The following is a 20,168-nucleotide window of genomic DNA, read 5'->3' on the forward strand; positions in this document are numbered from 1 at the left end:
CAATTTTTATCAACCTTTCTTACCTGGAAAAGGATCAATGGTCAGAAAATGTATGCAAAAATCTATGTTAACAAAGAAATTACACATTTGGATTGAGAGTTAGCCTGGTAACAATACATGCTTCTTCTTTGTGAATTAGAAGATGTTATAATTTTTTCAAAATATGTATCATTACAATATTTGTATTAGTTTAGCACGTACCTAAATCTGTGATAATGTTGTCGCCTTAACTCAAAAACCAAAAACCCAAACCCAACCCACTGTTATCGAGTTTATATTGACTCATAGTGACCCGATCGGTTTGATCACAGATCAACTCCAGGCAGTAAGTTTGGCTTTGGGCTTCTTTGTTTGTTTGCTTTTAATGTGAAAATCTTTTATTGACTTTTGACAGTAGTGTCTCAGATAATATTTGTCTTTCAGTGAATGACTAATTTCATTCAGTATAAATGTCCTTCAGGTTCATCCATGTTATGATGTGCTTCACAGACTTATTGTTATTCTTTAACATTGTGTAATATTCCACTGTGTATATGTTTCATAGTTTGCTTATCCATTCTTCTGTTGGTGGACATTCAGGTTGTTTTCATATTTTTTAGCTATTGTGAATAGTGCTGCAGTGAACTTCATGTGCCTTATAAGAAAACAAAACAAAAAAGTAGCAAAAGATAGATAAAATCTGAGGTCAGATACCTTTGTCTCTGCATGTAAAAAGACAAAATCTGAGGCCAGATACCTATGCATCAGCATGTAAAAAGAAAACAATCTTTTTCTCTTTTCTAATTAGCTACAATATACAATCAAAATGCATAGATTATTACTGGTGATTGGGATGCAAAGATTGGAAACAAGAAGAAGGGTCGGTAATTGTAAAATATGTTCTTGGTGGTAGAAACAATGCTTGAAATAACATGATAGAATTCTACATAATCAATGACTAACTGATTGCAATACTACTTTCTTTCTTTTTTGTTTTCCATGTTGCCCCATTCAAAATACAAACCAGGCACAGACAGGGCTTGGGTTGAGGTATATATAGGGCACTTACTTTGCCTCCTTTTTCTATATAGTCAGAGCTAGAGCACAGCCTGTGGTAAGCACAAGGCGGCAGCAAATACTCTTTTCAAACAGCATAGACAGTGACTATACATGTGAGCCTTTCCAGTAGGAATACATGGGAATCAAATTGACTACATCAGTGGGAAGAGATCATGGATAAACTCAATATTATTGGCCAAAACAAGGCCAGGGTCTGACTGTTGATCAAACTATCAGTTGCTCTTAGGTAAGTTCAGAGTGAAGCTGAGGAAAATTAAAGGAAGCACCAGAGAATAAGCTATTGTTTGTCGTGAAGCGCAACCTTGAGTACAGCCCACCTAAATGTACAGACTAAGTACTTCTTGAATGAATTGAACACTAATTACTGAGGACTAGATGAATTGTGGGATGACATTAAGTAAGACACGAAGAAAACAAAAGATTATTAAAAAGATAGGAAAGAAAGAAAAGACCAAAGCGGACATCAGAAGAGACGTGTAGTTAAAGCAAGTGGAAGAAATGACAAAGTAAAAGACATGAGCAGAAAATGTTAAAGGCAGCTCAAGGAGGCAAAGCATTATAATTAAATGTGCAACGACTGGGAATCCGACAACCCAAAGAGAAGGACCCGCTCCATCTCCCTCCAGCAGAAAGAATGGACAAAGACATTCCACCCTCAAGTCGCCATGTCGGCTGACCCTCTGCCCCACACTTTGAACAGTGCAGGAAGCAACAGAAGGAGATGAAGGAACACACAGTGACGGAACCCAAAAGAACTGATTGATGCTCACCCGTTTTAAGAGGTAGAATATGATTAAGGGGGATTGGGGGGCGGATGATGATATTGAAGCAAGCTAACTAAATGGCATGAAGGCACTGGTGAAAAAACACTGCTCCAAGAATTGATGGAATGCTGATTGAGATGTTGCAACAAGCGGATGCAATGCTAAAAGCACTCCCTAATCTACGCCAAGACATTTAGGAGACGGCTACCTGGCCAACCAACTAGAAGAGATATGTTTTCATGCCCATTCCAGAGATAGGTGATCCAAAGGAATGCAGACATTCTCAAAGTTATTAATATAGCACAAAGTTATCAATATAGCATACAAATAAAATTGAGCTGAAAATAATTTAGGAATAATAACTATTTTAAAATAATAATTTTTAAATGGTTGCATTAGTACACAGACAGGTAGCTGTGAGAAATTCAAACAGGATTCATGAGAGGATGTAGGCACAAGAGATATCATTGATAATTTAAGCTAGATCTTGGCTGAAACACAGAATACCAGAGAGATGTTTATTTGTATTTTATTGACTATGTAAAGGCATTCAATGGTGTGGATTATAACAACCTATGGATAATAAATCAAAGAATGTGAATCATAGCAAACTGTGGATATTGGAAAGAATGGGAATTCCAGGACACTTAATTGTGCTTCTTTGAGACACACAGGCTGTCATTCAAATAGATCGAGGAGTTACTGAATGACTTAAAACCAGGAAAGGTTAGGGTCACCAGGCCACAAATATATCTCTTTCACCATACTTAATTAATTGGTATGCTGAGCTACTAATCTGAAAAGCTGGACTGAAGGAGAGAAGGAAGTAGAGATGCTCATGGCAGAAGGTTTGGAGACAAGTTCATTAACAATCTTCAATATGCAGATGACACACCCTTGCTTCCTTGAATTGAAGAAGACTTATAGCACTTACTGATGAAGACCTAAGTTCAATATGGATTATGCTTCAATGTAAAGAAGACAAACATCCTCACAACTGAGGCAATAAGCAACATAATAATAAAGGGAATGTGAAAGCTGGATAAGGAAGGCCAGAGAAAAATGGATGGTTTTAAATTATGGTATTGGTGAACAATATTAAAATTATCATTGACTGCCAGAAAGAAGGACAGCCAGAATGCTTGTTAGAAGTCAGTTTGGTGAGACCTAGCTCACTTACTTTGGACATGTTATTGGGAGGGGCTAGTCCCTGGTAAAGGAAATCATGCTTGGTCAGCAAACAAAAAAAAAAAGAGAGAGAGAAAGACCCTCAGTGCAACGGGTTGGCACAACGGGTTGGCACAAAGGGCTCAAACATAGCAGCAGCTGTGAGGATGGTGCAGGACTGGACAGTGTTTTGTTCTCTTACAGCCGGGTGGTTAGATGCTATTTACAATGACAGAGTCATGGCAGCACTGATCTGTGCTCAGGCAGCTTGGGCACAAGGGTGGAATCAGAGAGTAACATGACTATCCTCATTTCCTGGAGCTGCTGTCACCTAAATACCAGTGGTTTTAAAGAACAGAAATGCTTTCTAAAAGTTCTTGAGGCTAACCATCCATTTCAAGGTCTTGACAGTGTAAATTCCTTCCTTGTTGACAGTCCCCCAGGCATTCCTTTGTCCTGTCTCTTTTGTCTTATGACTCAGAAGTGACAAGGCTATGTTGGGATGCAGACTATCCTGCGTGACCTCATTAACATAGTAAAAAGAAAAATGTTATATCCAACTAGGAGCATATGTCTCCAAAGGTAACAACACATCAAAAGAAAGAAACCCAAACAAGCCAACCTCAGAGGTTCTATGTGTTGCCAAGGGGAAATGCTCTGTGTGGTTTCCTTGGCCGCAATCTTCATGGAAGCAGATCACCAGGCTTTTCTTCCGAGGAGCCTCTGACTGGGTTCAAACTACCAATCTTGTCATATACTTGTCCAGTGCTTAAGCATTTGTGCCACCTTGGGGTGCCTCCATAAGTACCGATCCAAAACCCAAACCCAAACCACTGCCATCAAGTTGATTCCAGCTTATTAGATCAACCCTTTGTAGCATGACTGAGTCTGTAAATCTGTACAGGAGGAGACCATTTTACTCTTTTTGCCTTAGCAGCTGGTGAATTTGAACCTCCAATCTTGTGGTTAGAAGGCCAATGACTAACCCACATGGACACCAAAATTCCTTAGAAGGGCCAAGAATTCAACAGATATTTGTGTGGACACAGTGCAATCCAGAACAGTGTCTAAGTCTGAAAAGCCAACTTCATTCACGATATAAAAGCAACTACAACAATGGCTTAGTTTCAGAGAAAACCTGTTTGCCAGCATAGTTGGCATGTAAGAGATGGCCCTTGGATTTGTCGCTCCTTGATATGAAAGGAACCACTAGATCTTTTATGGATTCCAACTTCATAATGAATGAAAGGGAAGACTTTTTGAAATGGAGTAGAAACTAAGCATAGATATTTAGTTATTTGTTTTTCAGACTGCACGTGAACGTGGAGCAGAGGGTAAGCAGTATCTGTGTCACTTGATTTAAGTACCACTTGAAGATTTAGATGACTCCTTTTCTTGAAGCTCTCAAATGATACCCATTCACTTGACATGGCACTTTGCAGATTTCCAAGTACTTCCATGTAAAGTACAGTAGTTCCAAAGGTTCAAATTAGTGACTTGACCAATGTCATAAAAGTAGTACACAGCTAAGCTAGGGCTTGAATCTAGGTCTGTCTGGCTACGAGCCCAGGCTTTCTTTTACTACAAGCAGCTGAATCTCTACTGGAGTGACATCTAATGTTGGTAGTAGCAAAAATAGATTGTTAGGGTAACCCACTGCAATTACACAGGTTATTTTTGGTTTTCCTAAATTCAAAGTCCCAAGTAGTAAGGGATTAGAGCTAAAAAGGGAGTTGCTATTGTTAGTGGCGATATTCTCCTCTGGGGGATTTGCCAAGAACTATTCACACACCAGACAGGGCAGGCACAGGCCAGGGGGTGGGGTGGGAAGGGTAACTGTGAGATCGGCAGGCTCTAATGCCCTTTACTCTGAGCCAAGTGATCCGATTGCTTAAGCCTGAGGGATGAACCAGCGCCAAGTTAGGCAGAAGGCAGGCATTGGTCAACAGAGAGGCCAAGGAAAGTAGAAGTTTAGGGCAGTTTTTTTTAATCCAGGAAACTGACACCTGGGAAAAGTCAAATCCAGCCAAGGAAGGTGACTATGCAATCATCCTTGTTCCACATGAGCACTTTTCCAACCAGAGCAAAGGAAAGAGCTGCTCCTTTCTCCTCCCCAGACTCACAAACGCTCTTGAACCACACAGCTGCAGGTACATCAGTAGACCTGTCTGGTTGGCGTAGATAAAAAATAACTTTCCTCAAATGATTCCACATGATACTGAAATGGGAGCTACTTGACTTTATACATTTCTCAAACATTTACACAACTACACAACACAACAAATGAACTCTATTGTAAGCTAAGGACTTAGGTTATGCCAAAGAAGGACATCGAAAGCCGAAAACTTTTTATTTGGGGGCTCTCTTACAAAAATTCGCTTTTAATTCACCAGGGAAAAGTTGCAAATCATTTGTTTCCTGTTCGAAGCCAGGCTTAAGATATGTCTGGGTGGATGGACTGACGGCCTTTGATCCCAGTAAAAAAGGTCCAGTAAATCATGTTAAGATTAGGCTGTGGTTAAACTTCCACATTTCTTCCTTCTGTTCTCTTTTTAAGGAGCTCTGGTGGCCAGTTGGGTAAGCGTCTGAGTGCTACATGCAAGGTGGGTGCTTCAGGCTCACCAGGTGCTCTGCAGTAGGAGGATGGCGATCTGCTCCTATACGATCCCCAGTCTTGGAACCCTGTAGAGTCTCTAGGAGTTAGACTCGACCTGATGGCACAGGCTATGGTTTTAAGTTTCTTCTCTTTATAAACCTCATTGTACTCCGCTCCTCTGTAACCAACATGCCTTTCTATATGCATATATGTACACTTACTGCTCATAGTATGCCTGCGAATTCAATGACATTCAAATTTCATTGAGTTTTTATTATTTTTAACAGTTAATAGTAATATAGCAATACTGGTTCCTAAATGATAACAAATGTTCCCATGAATGCGAGATAATAATAAAAGAAATTGTATAGCGGGGTAGAGGAAATATATAGAAACTCTACTTTCTGATCATTAAAAATAATCTAAAACTCCATACAATTATCATTGTTGGTTGTATCCTAGGGAAAATCATCACAAGATGATCTTAGAGGTGGTTGTGGAGATGTAAAATTTTATTTGCGTTGGTAATGGTTTGGTTATTACAGACATGGGATTAATATAAACAGTAACATCTGCAAAACCTTGTCAAGTGCTCTAAAACAAAGACAGTCAGGAAGGGCCTTTCCTTATGTCTGCCCTTATTCAGTGATTATGTTCCACCTGCATCTATCTGCTCCTACTAGCCTGCTCCTCCTTGCTTCTCTGATTACCAAGGAGCTTGCTCAGGGCTACGGTCCTTTCGTGTCTCCTTGAAGTTCACTTTGGCAGCTTGGTGGTCAGAAAGTGAATTTGGGACTCCAGATGACATTTGTACTAATTTTAAGGCTTCGGATGAAACCAGAGTGCTGTCAGAAGGGCCTTTGATTTTCGGCACTAACTCAGTTGTCATGTTGGTTCTGACTCCTGGCAGTCCCTTAGGTAAATTTGTTTTAGGGGAAAACCCCAAACGCACTGTCATCGAGTCATTGCAACTCATTGAGTCATTGCAACTCATAAACTCAAAATGCCAAACTCATTGCCATTGAGTCAATTCTGACTCATAGTGACCCGATACGACAGGGTACAACTGCCCTGGTGGTTTCCCAAGACTGTAACTCTTTTCTACTAGAGTAGAAAGCCTCATCTCTCTCCTAAAAAGTGGCTGGTGGTTTCAAACTGCCAATCTTGTGGTTAGCAGTCTAACTTGTAACCCAATACACCTCCAGGAGAGAATGTGTTTAAAGTATCTAGCTTCAACTCTCTTGCCTAGCCCAGGGAGGGGCAGTCTTGCCTCTGGGCCCTTGAATGGGCATACCCTTGATGGGAATTGGTATACTCTGGTCCAATGGTTATGAGACATGCCCGAACCAAGATGGTTGGAGGGTCTTGGAATCAGCCTAGTAAAATGTTCTAATTTTCAATTGTGTCCATATCCCAATCACAGTTCTTTTCCTGCCCTCCTATATCGGATGTTATTGTCATTAGTTAATTTGTGGCCCATCATGATTTGATGATGAATTTCCTTTGTTTTTCATGCTTTCTAATTTAGCCATGTGGCTGTGAATCCTTTTAGCATCATTATGCTTCATGCTGAGGGTCTCCCCAATCTGGATTATTTCAAATAGTTATTTCAAAAAGCTTATTTCTAATAGTCACATATTGTCAATGAATCAAGGGCATCATGAGCTATTAGATGACAACTCAAAAATGCAGACTCACCATCAGCTAGTTGATTCTGACTTATAGCGATCCAAAAGGCAGAGTAGAATTGCCCCGGTGGATTTGCAAGACTGTAACTCGTTTTTTTTTTTCTTTTTTTACATTTTATTAGGGACTCATACAACTCTTATCACAATCCATACATATATATACATCAATTGTATAAAGCACATCCATACATTCCCTGCCCCAATCATTCTCAAGGCATTTGCTCTCCACTTAAGCCCCTTGCATCAGGTCCTCTTTTTTTTTTCCCCTCCTTCCCCTTTCCCCCCTCCCTCATGTGCCCTTGGTAATTTATACATCGTTATTTTGTCATATCTTGCCCTATCCGGAGTCTCCCTTCCCCCCTTCTCTGCTGTCCCTCTCCCAGGGAAGAGGTCACATGTGGATCCTTGTAATCAGTTCCCCCTTTCCAACCCACTCACCCTCCACTCTCCCAGCATCGTCCCTCACACCCTTGGTCCTGAAGGTATCATCCACCCTGGATTCCCTGTACCTCCAGCCCTCATATGTACCAGTGTACAGCCTCTGTCCTATCCAGTCCTGCAAGGTAGAATTCGGATCATGGTAGTTGGGGGGAGGAAGCATCCAGGATCTGGGGGAAAGCTGAGTTCTTCATCGGTACTACCTCGCACCCTAATTAACCCATCTCCTCTCCTAAACCCCTCTATGAGGGGATCTCCATTGGCCGACACTTGGGCCTTGGGTCTCCACTCTGCACTTCCCCCTTCATTTAATATGGTATATATATGCATATATACATATACATATATACATATACACATACATACACATACTTATATCTTTTTTTTTTTTTTGCATGATGCCTTATACATGGTACCTTGGCACCCTGTGATCGCACTGGCCGGTGTGCTTCTTCCATGTGGGCTTTTTTGCTTCTGAGCTAGATGGCCGCTTGTTCACCTTCAAGCCTTTAAGACCCCAGACACTATCTCTTTTGATAGCAGGGCACTATCAGCTTTCTTCACCACATTTGCTTATGCACCCATTTGTCCTCAGCGATCCTATCATGGAGGTGTGCAGTCAATGATATGATTTTTTGTTCTTTGATGCCTGGTAACTGATCCCTTCGGGACCACTCGATCACATAGGCTGGTGTGTTCTTCCATGTGGACTTTGTTGCTTCTGAGCTAGATGGCCGCTTGTTTATCTTCAAGCCTTTAAGACCCCAGTCATTATCTCTTTTGATAGCCGGGCACCATCAGCTTTCTTCACCACATTTACTTGTTCACCCACTTTGGCTCCAGCCGTTGTGTCGGGAGAGTGAGCATCATAGAGTTCCAATTTAATAAAAGAAGGTATTCATGCATTGAGGGAGTGTTTGAGTAGAGGCCCAAGGTCCTTCTGCCACCTTAATACTTGACCTATAAATATAGACACATAGATCTATTTCCCCATCCTCCTATATATATTTGCATGTACATGTCTTTGTCTAGACCTCCATGAATGCCCTTTGACTCCTAGCTCTTTCCTCCATCTCCCTTGACTTTCCTCCTGCCCTACCACCATGCTTCGTCGCCACCTGGGCTAGAGTATACCTCTTCTCTAAGCAACCTTACCCTTGATCATTTCCCACCAGGCCTGCCACTCCCTATTCTCTACCATTTGGGGTCCCATGTTTTTCCCTTCTCCCTGGGTTTGTTAACACCACTTCCTTACCCCCACTACCCCCCCACCCCAAGTCCCCCTGGAACTGTCAGTCCCATTGTTTTTCCTCCAGATAGTTCATCCAGCCTGTCCTATTCAGACAGACCTGTGGAGACACTAACATGCACGAAAACAAGACAGAGGAAAACAAAGCAACAGTATGCAACCAGACAACAAAACAACAAAAACAAACCACTGGCAAAGAACAGAACAAAACAGTTCACAAGAGAAAAGCTTGTAGTTAGTTCAGGATCGTTTGCTGGCCCTTAGGAGCGTTTTCCAGTCCAGTCTGTTGGGGCACCACGCCCTGGCCCCAAAGTCCACTTTCAGCATTCCCTGGGGACCTTGCCACTCCATTCCCTTGCTGTTCCGCTGCACTCCCCCAGTGATTTGCCTCGGTGTGGTGGGATCAGGTCAGGTGCAATTCCCACACTGTGTCTCCTGTGCAGTCCCCTGTATCGCCCTTAGTCAGTGATTGGCATCATTTCTCATAGTGGGGCCAGCCATGTTGTTCTCTCTGTGGACTGGCTGCTCTACTCAGGAACATCATCATCACGGCCTGGTGGGCCAGGCTGTGCTCCACTCTCTCCTCCTGCCCCTTCATCTTCTCCCGTGTGCTCTGATCAGATATGTTCATCTCCCGGAGCTGCAGAGTCAATGTCGTCCTTTGGAACAAATTCTTTTCGGGGGAGGGGCAGGAATCCACTTAATTTATGGTGCTGGAGCCAGCCTCCCAGACCTCTCCACTGGTTCCCTACTCCACGCCGGGATATTGCATTCACACCTTGCGACACTGGGTTGAAGTCTGGTCCCACTTTCCCTGTGGAGATATAAACAATACCCTCCCCTTGGGTGGATTAGTGCCCCATGCCCCCACTACCCTTTTCTTCCTTTTATTCATCCTTTTGTTTTCCTTTCCCCACCTCCTCCACCATTGTCTACCATGTACATCCCTGGTTTTGGTCTGGTCTCTTCCATACTACACAGTCTTCACCCCTAAAATGTTTGTATACAAGGACTGTAACTCTTAATGGGAGTAGGAAGCCCGTCTTTCTCCCTCAAAGTGGCTTGTAGTTTCCAGCAGCAGAACTTGAAGTTAGCAGCCTAATGGTAACCCATAACGCTACCAGAGCTCCTTATTAGATGTGAGTGTTTGATAACCATGAGTAAGTATAGGTAAGAGGATGTATATGAACTAGCAGACAAGAAACGATTAAAATACTAAGGCAGATGTTTAGTTATTGTCCTTCTTTATGTTGTCTTGGAGAGATTTGCCTCCAACTTCCTCCTTAACAAGCCATTTCCAGAGCTCCCAAGATTCTTAAAACTATTATTTTAACTGGGTGGTGCAAATAGTTCATGGCTACAAAGGTTACAGAGTGTCAAGGTTTGAGGTAACAGCCACCCACTGGTGCCCTGACAGTCTGCTTGTAAAATAACAGCCACTGAAAACCTTACGGAGCCACAATTCTGCTCAGAAACATGAGTAGAAATTCACTTGACAACCGCTTTTTGTTTGTTGTTGTTTATTAATTGCTTAATATACTCAGTTCCCATTGTGTCCCATGTTTCCTGCTGCCACTTTGTCATCCTACACCAAGTTGGCAGCCTTGAGAACTCATTCACAGAGGTCTGAGAAGGAGGAAATAATGGCCAAAGAGCCCAGGAGAAAAATGAGACGATAATAGAATCTTCTATCTCCTCACTTCAATGATCCTTTTCACTTCTGAAATCATCTATACCACAAATTTGATATTTTGCCTTGCTAGTTCATTGAGGTTTGTGAATCCTCAGGGGCAGTCCCTCCTGGAACTATCTAGGTGTGTAGTTTCTCTGACCCCCCTTCCCCCCACCCCCCAAACACACATACAACAAGAAAAAACAGAGGAAAACATGACACCTTCTCTTTTCTGCCCTGACATGTTTATATCACATGCTGTTGCCATTCTGGCCTGCAGTAACTGCGGGAAGACTGGTGCAGCCTCAGATGTTAGGACAGCGGGGTTGTGGCCAAAGAATTTCCACAGTATCAATGGAGCCTGGCCAGCCATCAGCTTTGGCCAGACACTTCGTTTATTCCACGCTGAATGTTTCTTCTCAAGTTCTAAAGTCTGCAGGGCTTTAATGGGCTGCTCAGCAGTATGTCTGCCACGCTCATCTTTTCCAGTTTAGGTTTGGAGGGAAGGGGGCGGGGTGGGGGTGGGGTAACTGGAGAGATGGCCAACTGGAGAATGTTGTCATAATATTGAAAACAATTTACAGAACTGTCTAGATTTCTTCAAACAGAACAAAACAAGCATTCTACCTGTTTAAGTCAAAATTCTTGGCTGGATTTTATGCCAAGTTTATTTTGTAATTGTGGACACGTTAAAAAATATATTTTAAATTTAATCATTTTATTGGTGACTCATACAACTCTTATCACAATCCATTCAAACATCCATTATGTCAAGCACATTTGTACACTTTTGCCATCATCATTCTCAAAACATTTGCTTTCTACTTGAGCCCTTGGTATCAGCTCATCAACTTTTCCCCTCCCTCCCCACTCCCCCCTCCCTCATGAACTCTTGATAATTTATAAATTATTATTATTTTGTCATATCTTACACTGTCCGACGTCTCTCTTCACCTACTTTTCTGTTGTCCATCCCCCAGGGAGGAGGTCATATGTAGATCCTTGTCATCAGTTTCCTCTTTCCACCCCACCTTCCTGCAACCCTCCCGATATCACCACTCTCACCACTGGTCCTGAAGGGATCATCTGTCCCGGATTCCCTGTTTCCAGTTCCTATCTGTACCAGTGTACATCCTCTGGTCTAGCCTGATTTGTAAAGTAGAATTGGGATCATGATAGTGGGGAGGGGAGGGGGGAAGAAAGCATTAAAGAACTAGAGGAAAGTTGTATGTTTCATTATTGCTACATTGCACCCTTACTGGTTCGTTTCCTCCCTGTGATGTCCAGTTGCCTAGATATGGGTCTTGGATCCCCAATCTGAACTCCCTCTCATTCACAATGATTTGATTTTTTTGTTCTCTGATGCCTGATACCTGCTCCCTTCGACACCTTGTGATCACACAGGCTGGTGTGCTTCTTCCATGTGGGCTTTGCTGCTTCTGAGCTAGATGGCTGCTTGTTTGCCTTCAAGCCTTTAAGACCCAGACACTAGATCTTTTGATAGCTGGGCACCATCAGCTTTCTTCACCACATTTGCTCATGCACCAACTTTGTCTTCAGAGATTGTGTCTGGAAGGTGAGCATCATGGAATGCCAGTTTAATAGAACAAAGGATTCTTGCATTGAGGGAATACTTGAGTGGAGGCCCAATGGCCATCTACTACCTTAATACTAAATATATATACATATATATATGCACATTGATCTACTCCCACATCCTTATATATAAATATATTTACATATGTACATGCCTTTATTTAGACCTCTATAAATGCCCTTTGCCCCCTCGCTCTTTCCTCTATTTCCTTTTACTTTCCTCTTGTCCCACTATCATGCTCAGTCTACATTTGGGTTTCCATAATTCCTTTTGGTTACATTACACTTGGCCATGCCCTACCAGGCCTCCTACACCCTCCTCACCACTTATTTGGATCACTTGCTGTCCCCTTGTCCTTGGGTTTCTTAAAACCACTTCCTTTCTCCCCACCTCCCCCTCTCCCATGTCCCCCAGGAACTGTTGGTCCCGTTGTTTTCTCCTCCAGATTGTTCATCCAGCCTATCTTATTTAGACAGACCTGCGGAGGTAATAACATGCACAAAAACAAGACAGAGCAAAACCAAGCAACAAAATAGAACAAAACAACAACATCAACAAGAACAAGCCAATGACAAAAGACAAAACATTACAACAAGAAAGAAAAGCTTATAGTTAGTTCAAAGACTGTTGTTTGGACTTCAGGAGTGTTTTCCAGTTGAGTCTGATGGGTGCCAAGCCCTGGCCCCAAAGTCTATTTTTGGTATTCCCTGGGGACCTCGTAGCTCTGTTCCCTGGCTGTTCTGTTTGATGCCCTTAGTGATTTGCTTTGGTGTGGTGGGATCAGATCAGGCAGAATTCCCACATTGTGTCTCCAGTGTTGTCTCCTGTAGGGCTATTGGTCAGTGAGGGATGTCATGTCTGATAGTGGGATCAGCCATGTGGTCTTTTCTGTGGATTGGCTGTTCCGAGCAGGAATATTGTCCTCAAGGCTTGGTGGGCCAGGGTGTGCTCAGACATGTACCTCTCCCGGAGCCGCAGATTCAGTGCTGTCCTCTGTAATAAATTATTCTGGGGGAAGTATTCAGTTCTTAAAAATGAAAAATATTTGCTAAAAAGCCTTTCTTGTATAAGATAAATGAAAATTTATTCCTTAATGTACAACTTATACTGAAATAGCCTCAACTGCCCTTAAACTGTTTTATTAGTCCTGATTTATTCAAACCAAGATCAATAAAGTCCAAATCTTGCATGTGATTACTAAATTTCTTTATTTGTTTTTGGTCTAGACCAGTTTTGTTTCTGTTTTCTTTTTCCCCTTCATAACATTTACTTGTGAAAGACACTGAGTCAGATGTTCATTTTCCCACCCTATTTAGTTATAATCATTGTGTATACTGTCTTTTAAATCATTGGGTACACTGTCGCCTGGGAACACACCAATTTTCAATCATTCTTAAATAAAATTAAGTAAAGAATAGCAAATTATCATTTTATAACTGCAATTACTCTGCCACCTGCTTTAATTGGTACTATTTATTGTTGTTGTAGGAACTAACCTTGGCTAATTAGGTAAAACAGGAGAAGTTAATAACATTTTCTAAATGGCGAATTTTATTTGTTTACAAATAATAGAGAATCCCCAAACAGTAGTTTATAAATCATGCTTGGTAAAGTACAGCTCACTGTCATCCCTCGCAGTGAACCTCCAGGGTCAGCTAAAAAAGGAAGCCTCTCGAGGGAATGGAGAGACACAGTGGCTGCGACAATGAGCTCCAACGTAACAACGATGGGGAGGGTGTCCCAGGAAGGCTTTCTCTGTACATGGGCGCTGTGCGTGAGAACAGCAGTAGATGCTTGCTGTAAGAGAAATCTGGGACAGAAGTCCAAGTGTGGCTTGGTAGGTTTAGAGCAGGAGCCCAAGGTAACTGACAAGAAAAGTATTAGAAGGACTGCCTTTTTTTGTCTCTCTACAGGTTCTACTCGACACAATTAGTGTTCTGGATTTCCCATTCTTTACGATGTTACCCATAGTTTGTTAGGATCCACACAGTTCAGTGTCTTTGCATAATCAATAAAGCACAGATAAATTTCTCTCTGGTGTTCTTTATCAGAAAAATAGCACTAAAAAAAAAAAGAAAGCCTTTCACGTTCTCTCTACAGTCCGAAGACGTGCACGGGCCATAATGAAATCAGATCGCTGTGACTACGCTCCTGACAATAGTGCTCATACTTACAACGTGCTCTGTGTTAATAATTTGCACTGTACTATAATGTAGTATCTCATCTTAACAATTCAGTTCCTTCCTTCATTGATATTATAAGTAATTGTTTTTCTTCTTGGGGAGGATGGTGGATAAAGTGTCACTTTACTTTGGGATTTTTATTTTCCTCATAATGCTACTGTATTTATAAAACAATGTTTTGATTGAGTTTGATGAAGTTTATCCATGAAATGTTGTACTTCAAAACCATTTGATCCATCACATAAAATCGTGCCAGTTTCACAGACTTTCACTAATGGTCTTGAGGCTGACCTTTAGTCTTTGCTAAATTTCATCTTGATCTCTATCATTCTGTCCTGACTGAGAAATGTTCCTAGAACATGGCCTTGTCTGTTAAGATGTTCCACCCAAAACCTACTCACCCTGAAGATAAGGCCAGTTAGCACAGCAATGTGAAGAAAATAAAGTTTATTAACCAAAAGCTAGTTAACAAAACAATAGTCCAATAGAAATCCTGCTCTACTGTGAGTGATTAGCACCCTCTAGTGGAGACCTGATTAAAAGAATGTAAACACAAAATTCAAATGAGAGGCCCTAAAAAACGACAGGACCACAGTGCATTCCCAGAAAGCAAAAGGTAAGGATGTAAACCATTTGTTTAGAGGAAGAATGTACCAAGATGTAAGCAAATTGTTCTGGGTGGGCAGGGAAGAAATGTGTTCCTGACTGCACTCTTGTAAAACAACTGGCTTACTCAACTAGGTGAATTTTTATTCCCCCCCCCATACTAAGAGGTCAACCTTTACCACGTTGAAGTTATGCTTATATATTATAAAGCATCCCACTGCTTGCCTGTCAGTTTTTCATACTTTGGTGACTTGCATGCTGCTGTAAATACCAGCAGGGCCATTCAGAGTGAACAGGTTTCACTCGAGCTTCCAGACTCAGAGCAGACTGTGATGAAGGAATGATCTGTCTACTTCTGAGCAATTAGCCACTGGAAAGCCTTATGAGCAGCAGCTGAACATTCTCAGCTATGGCGCCAGGCGATGATCCTCTCGGGGCAGAAGGCAATCAAAGTATGATTGAGAAAGAGCTCTGTTTTCTCACAGGAGAGTTGACCATAATGACACGGATCTAGGAAAGCTTTGGGGACCATCCGTTGCTGATGGGGCAGAATTGAAAACGAGAAGAAACAGCCGAAAGCATTTATTAATAATTACAACTTAGAAGGAACAAAGTATGATCCCAAGAAAATTGGAAATCACCAAAGTTGAAATGCCTTAAAATCTATGGACAAAATACTGAATAATACAGGAGCATCAAAGGAAGATGGAGAGAGTGCAGGGTCACTGCGCCAACAAGAACTGGACATCCATCCATTTCAAGAGGCAGCACACTCATGTGATCGTAAATCAATAGGGATCAAAGAAGCCCAAGCTGCACTGAAATCATTAGCCAAACCAGGGCTCCAGGAATTGATGGCATATCAATGGAAATGTTTCAACAAGCTAGTGAAGCACTGGAAGCACTCACTCACCTCTGCCAGGAAATTTGGAAGACAACTAACTGACCAGTCAACTACAAGAGATCTATATTTGTACCCATTCCAAAGAATAGTGACCCAATAAAATAAACAAATTACAAGACAATATAATTCATATCACATGTGAATAAAATTTTACTGAAGATCATTCAACAATGTTTGCAGGAGTACATTGACAGGGAACTGTCAGAAATTCAGGCTGGATTCAGAAGAGGATGTGGAACAAGGGATATCATTTCTGATACCAGAGTAAGCTTGGCTTACAGAAAGATGCTTACTTGTGACTTACTAACTATGCAACTTCAGTTGACTCTGGATCATAACAAACTGTGAATTTCCTTGAGAAAAATGACAATTCCAAAACACTTAATGTTGCTCATGCAAACCCTCTATGTAAATCAAGAGGCAGTTGGGCAAACAGAACAAGGCTATACTGCATGGTTTTAAATCAAGAAAGGTGTGAATCAGGATTGTATCCTCTCATCCTACATATTCAATCTGTATGCTGAGAAAATAATCAGAGAAGCAGGACTTTATGAAGAAGGATATGGCATCAGTAATGGAGGAAGACTTATTAACAACCTGCGATATGCAGATGACACAACATTGCTGGCTGAAAGTGAGGGGGACTTGAAGCACTTGTTGATGAAAGTCAAAGACTGCAGCCTTCGATATGAATTACAACTTAATGTAAAGAAAAAAAATCCTCAGAATCTGGGCCAACATGTACCATCACGACACATGAGAAAAGATCGAAGTTGTCAAGCATTTCCTCGTTCTTGGATGCACAGTCAATGCTCATAGAAGCAGCAGTCAAGAGATCAGATGAAGTAATCCATTGAGTAAATCTGCACACAACTGCTTTAAAGTGCTGTGAAACAAGGATGGGTTGAGAACTAAAGTGCACCTGCCTCAAGCCGTGGTGTTTTCACTGGACATTAAATAAGGAAGATGGAGAAGAATTGATGTATTTTAATTATGGTGCTGGTGAAGAATATTGAAAGTACCATGGATTTCCAAAAGAATGAACAGATTGTCTTGGGATAATTACAGCCGTGATGATCCTTAGAAGCAAGGAGAAGACTTGGTCTTATGAACTTGGGACATTGTATGAGGAGAGACCAGTCTCTGGAAAAGGACATCCTGCTTGGTGGAGTAGAGAGCAAGACCCATCCACGAGATGGTTTGGTACAGTGGCTGCAACAGTGGGCTCAAACATAAGGATATTTGTGAGGTTGTTCCGAATGGCTCAGGAAGAGGCAGTGTTTCCTTCTGTTGTACATAGGGTTGTTATAAAGTCAGAACTGACTTTTGGCGATTAACAACAACAACAACAAATCACCAATCATGAATCCTCCCAATCAATCTTTCCTTTGTTTTCTATGTATATATGCCCCTGTCTACTCCTGAACTTCAGAGTGCTTTGTATTCTTAATCGCTCCAGCTTTGTTATTCCTCACTAAAACTCTTCTTGGATACCTAACAGAATATGGGATTTTTTTCTTTGATGCAGATTAAAAACAAAACAAAACAACAAAAACATAAACATTTTGCTCCTACATTTTGTAACACAAACTAAAATGATTGTTTCAATATCTTCTAAATTCTTAGCAACAAATTAATTTGGTTTTGTAACTTTAGAGGAAGCAATAACTAGTTTTATTTATTGCGTCATTTTTGTCTAGTTATTTTTCATTTCCTGTGTTAAAAATACTCAGAGTGAAATTAAATATCAGCTTAAGGTTTATTCTGAGCACTTATTCTATATGCATATGGACATAATCTTGATGCTCATAAAGGTATATTTGCAAAACCAAAAGCCAACATTATTTTCAATGGGAGAAGATTGGGAGGATTCCCCTTGAGAACAGGAATGAGACAAGGATGGCCTTTATCATCACTCTTATTCAATAGTGTGCTGGAAGTGCTAGCAATTAGACAAGAAAAGGAAGTAGCAGGTTTCCCAGTTGGAGAGGAAGAATGAAAATGATCCGTAGTTGTCCATGTCATGCTCCTATCCATGGAAAATCCCAGAGACCCTACAAGGAAGTTATTGGAATTAGTAGGCAGGTGCAGCAAACTGGCAAGGTACAAGTCAACGAACAAAAATCATCGTATTCCTTTACCAGCGGTTCTCAACCTGTGGGTCGTGACCCCTTTGGGGGTCGAACAACCCTTTCACAGAGGTCACCTAAGACCATCAGAAAACACATAAATATTTCACAATATATAATTATATAATGTTTTATGATTAATCACTGCTTTAATTATGTTTGTTTATGTTCAATTTGTAACAATGAAAATACATCCTGCTTATCTGATATTTACATTAAAATTCATAACAGTAGCAAAATTACAGTTATGAAGTAGCAATGAAAATAATTGTATGGTTGGGGGTCACCACAACATGAGGCACTGTATGAAAGGGTCGCGGCATTAGAAAGGTTGAGAACAACTGCTTTACACAAACAAAGAAGACTCCTAAAAGGACATCAGGAAATCAATTCCATTTACAATACTCCATATTAGGATAAGTTAACTATGAATAAACTTAACTAGGGATGCAAAAGATTTATAGGAAGAAACTGCAAACACTACGGCCATAAACTAAAAGAGATCTACATAAATGGAAAGACATTTTCTAGTCAGGGATGGGAACACTTAACATTGTGAAAATGTCAACATTACTATAAATATATTTCCATTCCTTCTTGCCTGCATGGCTTCTGACAAGAGATTAGACTTTCATCTTTTTGGTTCTACTTTACTAGGACATTGTAGTGAATTGATTGATATGGCCTGTCCAGCCAAAGTCTTGTAACTCATACCAAATGACTTCAGGAGCTATGCACGTACAAGGTTCAAGGTATTTATCCCCCACCAAAGAGTTTGCTAACAGTGTAAATTAGATACATGCCATCCTTCAGGCGAGGCGATGAAAATAAGATGTATGGAAACCTAATGTGGACATTGATCAGTTTTGCCATTCTGTTGTGCTTAAAATGAGCCATTCCAGAAGTTGAAAGGGTAAAATTTCACTATTATCAAGAAAGAATAAATAAATAAATAGAGAATCAGGAATAGAATGAGTTCTTTGGGTCCCAAATTCCTTACACGGAACCTTTTATCCAGGGGACAAAGTACTGCGACACCACAAATGGCAAACGACAGAGGGAAGTGGTGATGCAGCAATAGAGGCAGTGAGGTAATGGACTTTCCAGCCCACAGAGCAAGAAAGGTACGTGCCTTTGGACAGGAGATGTGCTGCAACAGACAGTTAATTGAGGGTAACTGAGTTTACTAACCTGTAGAGCTAGCGCCGAAGACGTTCGGGTCAAGGCTTACTGGTGGAGTGGATGCTGAAGCAAGGAGAGTAGAGTCCAGGGTTCATGGAAACAAGAGGGCATTTTGAAGTGTTGTAACTTCGAAAGCTAAGGGAACTTTGTAACACTTGCACAAGCAGAACAGGACGCTGAGGGTCTGGACTTCTTGTAAACCAGCCGAGGGAAGGTCCTGACTGAAGAACTGTCTCCCGAGCCTTGAATTTTAACTAGCTATTTACCAAGTAACTCCATAATCTTGGGTATGGTTTGTGAGCACGACCACTGTAATGGTTTATTGAACCCAGCAGAGAGGCAGGGAATGCAGTGGGAGGGATGACTGATGTCAGAAATAGTAAAAAAGTAAATGAATACAATTGGAAAAGGGAGGCATGCGTGACCTTTGCCTTGAGAGGAATTGGCCTGCGTGGCTGATGTTGAATTCTGCTTTTCCCCCACTGTGAAGTTAGAAAAGCGTTGATATTTCCCTCACATCAGTTTTAGAGCAGGGAACTTTTCATTTTTCAGGATTCTTTCTTTGTCTTTGGTTTTGGAAAGTTTGATTGCATTATGTCTTGGTGATTTTCTTTTGAAGTCTGTCCTGTTGGGGGTTTGTTCAGCCTTTTGAATGCATATCTTCTTATCTCTCTTTCCTGACATGAAGTTTTCTTCCAACCAATTTTTGACAATTTTGTTTGTTTTTTTCCCCCTCTGGGTGTTTGTTTTAGTCCCTTCCTGCTCTGGAATTCTGATCACACTGAAATTATTACTCTTGATGGTGCTCCATATAATTCTTAGATTTTCTTCATTTCTTTTCTTTTTCCCCCCTTTTAATTCTTTTCTCCTGATTGTTTCTCAAATAGATCACTATTGAGAGAGATTTGTCTTCAGTTTCATTAATTCTGTCTTC

General features: G+C 41.1%; 1 long non-coding RNA gene and 1 other non-coding gene across 2 annotated transcripts in view; one reads left to right on the plus strand and one right to left on the minus strand.

Moving 5' to 3' along the window:
• The window catches only part of LOC142429361 (uncharacterized), a 133,606-nt gene that overhangs the window by 14,823 nt on the left and 98,615 nt on the right, over nt 1-20,168 (plus strand). The gene's annotated exons all lie outside the window — the stretch shown is intronic.
• On the minus strand, nt 977-1,110 carry LOC142430103 (small nucleolar RNA SNORA51). Its single transcript, XR_012780575.1, has one exon. It is a non-coding gene; the product is annotated as a small nucleolar RNA SNORA51 (small nucleolar RNA).

The sequence above is a fragment of the Tenrec ecaudatus genome, chromosome 16 (assembly GCF_050624435.1).
Source record: "Tenrec ecaudatus isolate mTenEca1 chromosome 16, mTenEca1.hap1, whole genome shotgun sequence".
Classification (NCBI taxonomy): domain Eukaryota; kingdom Metazoa; phylum Chordata; class Mammalia; order Afrosoricida; family Tenrecidae; genus Tenrec; species Tenrec ecaudatus.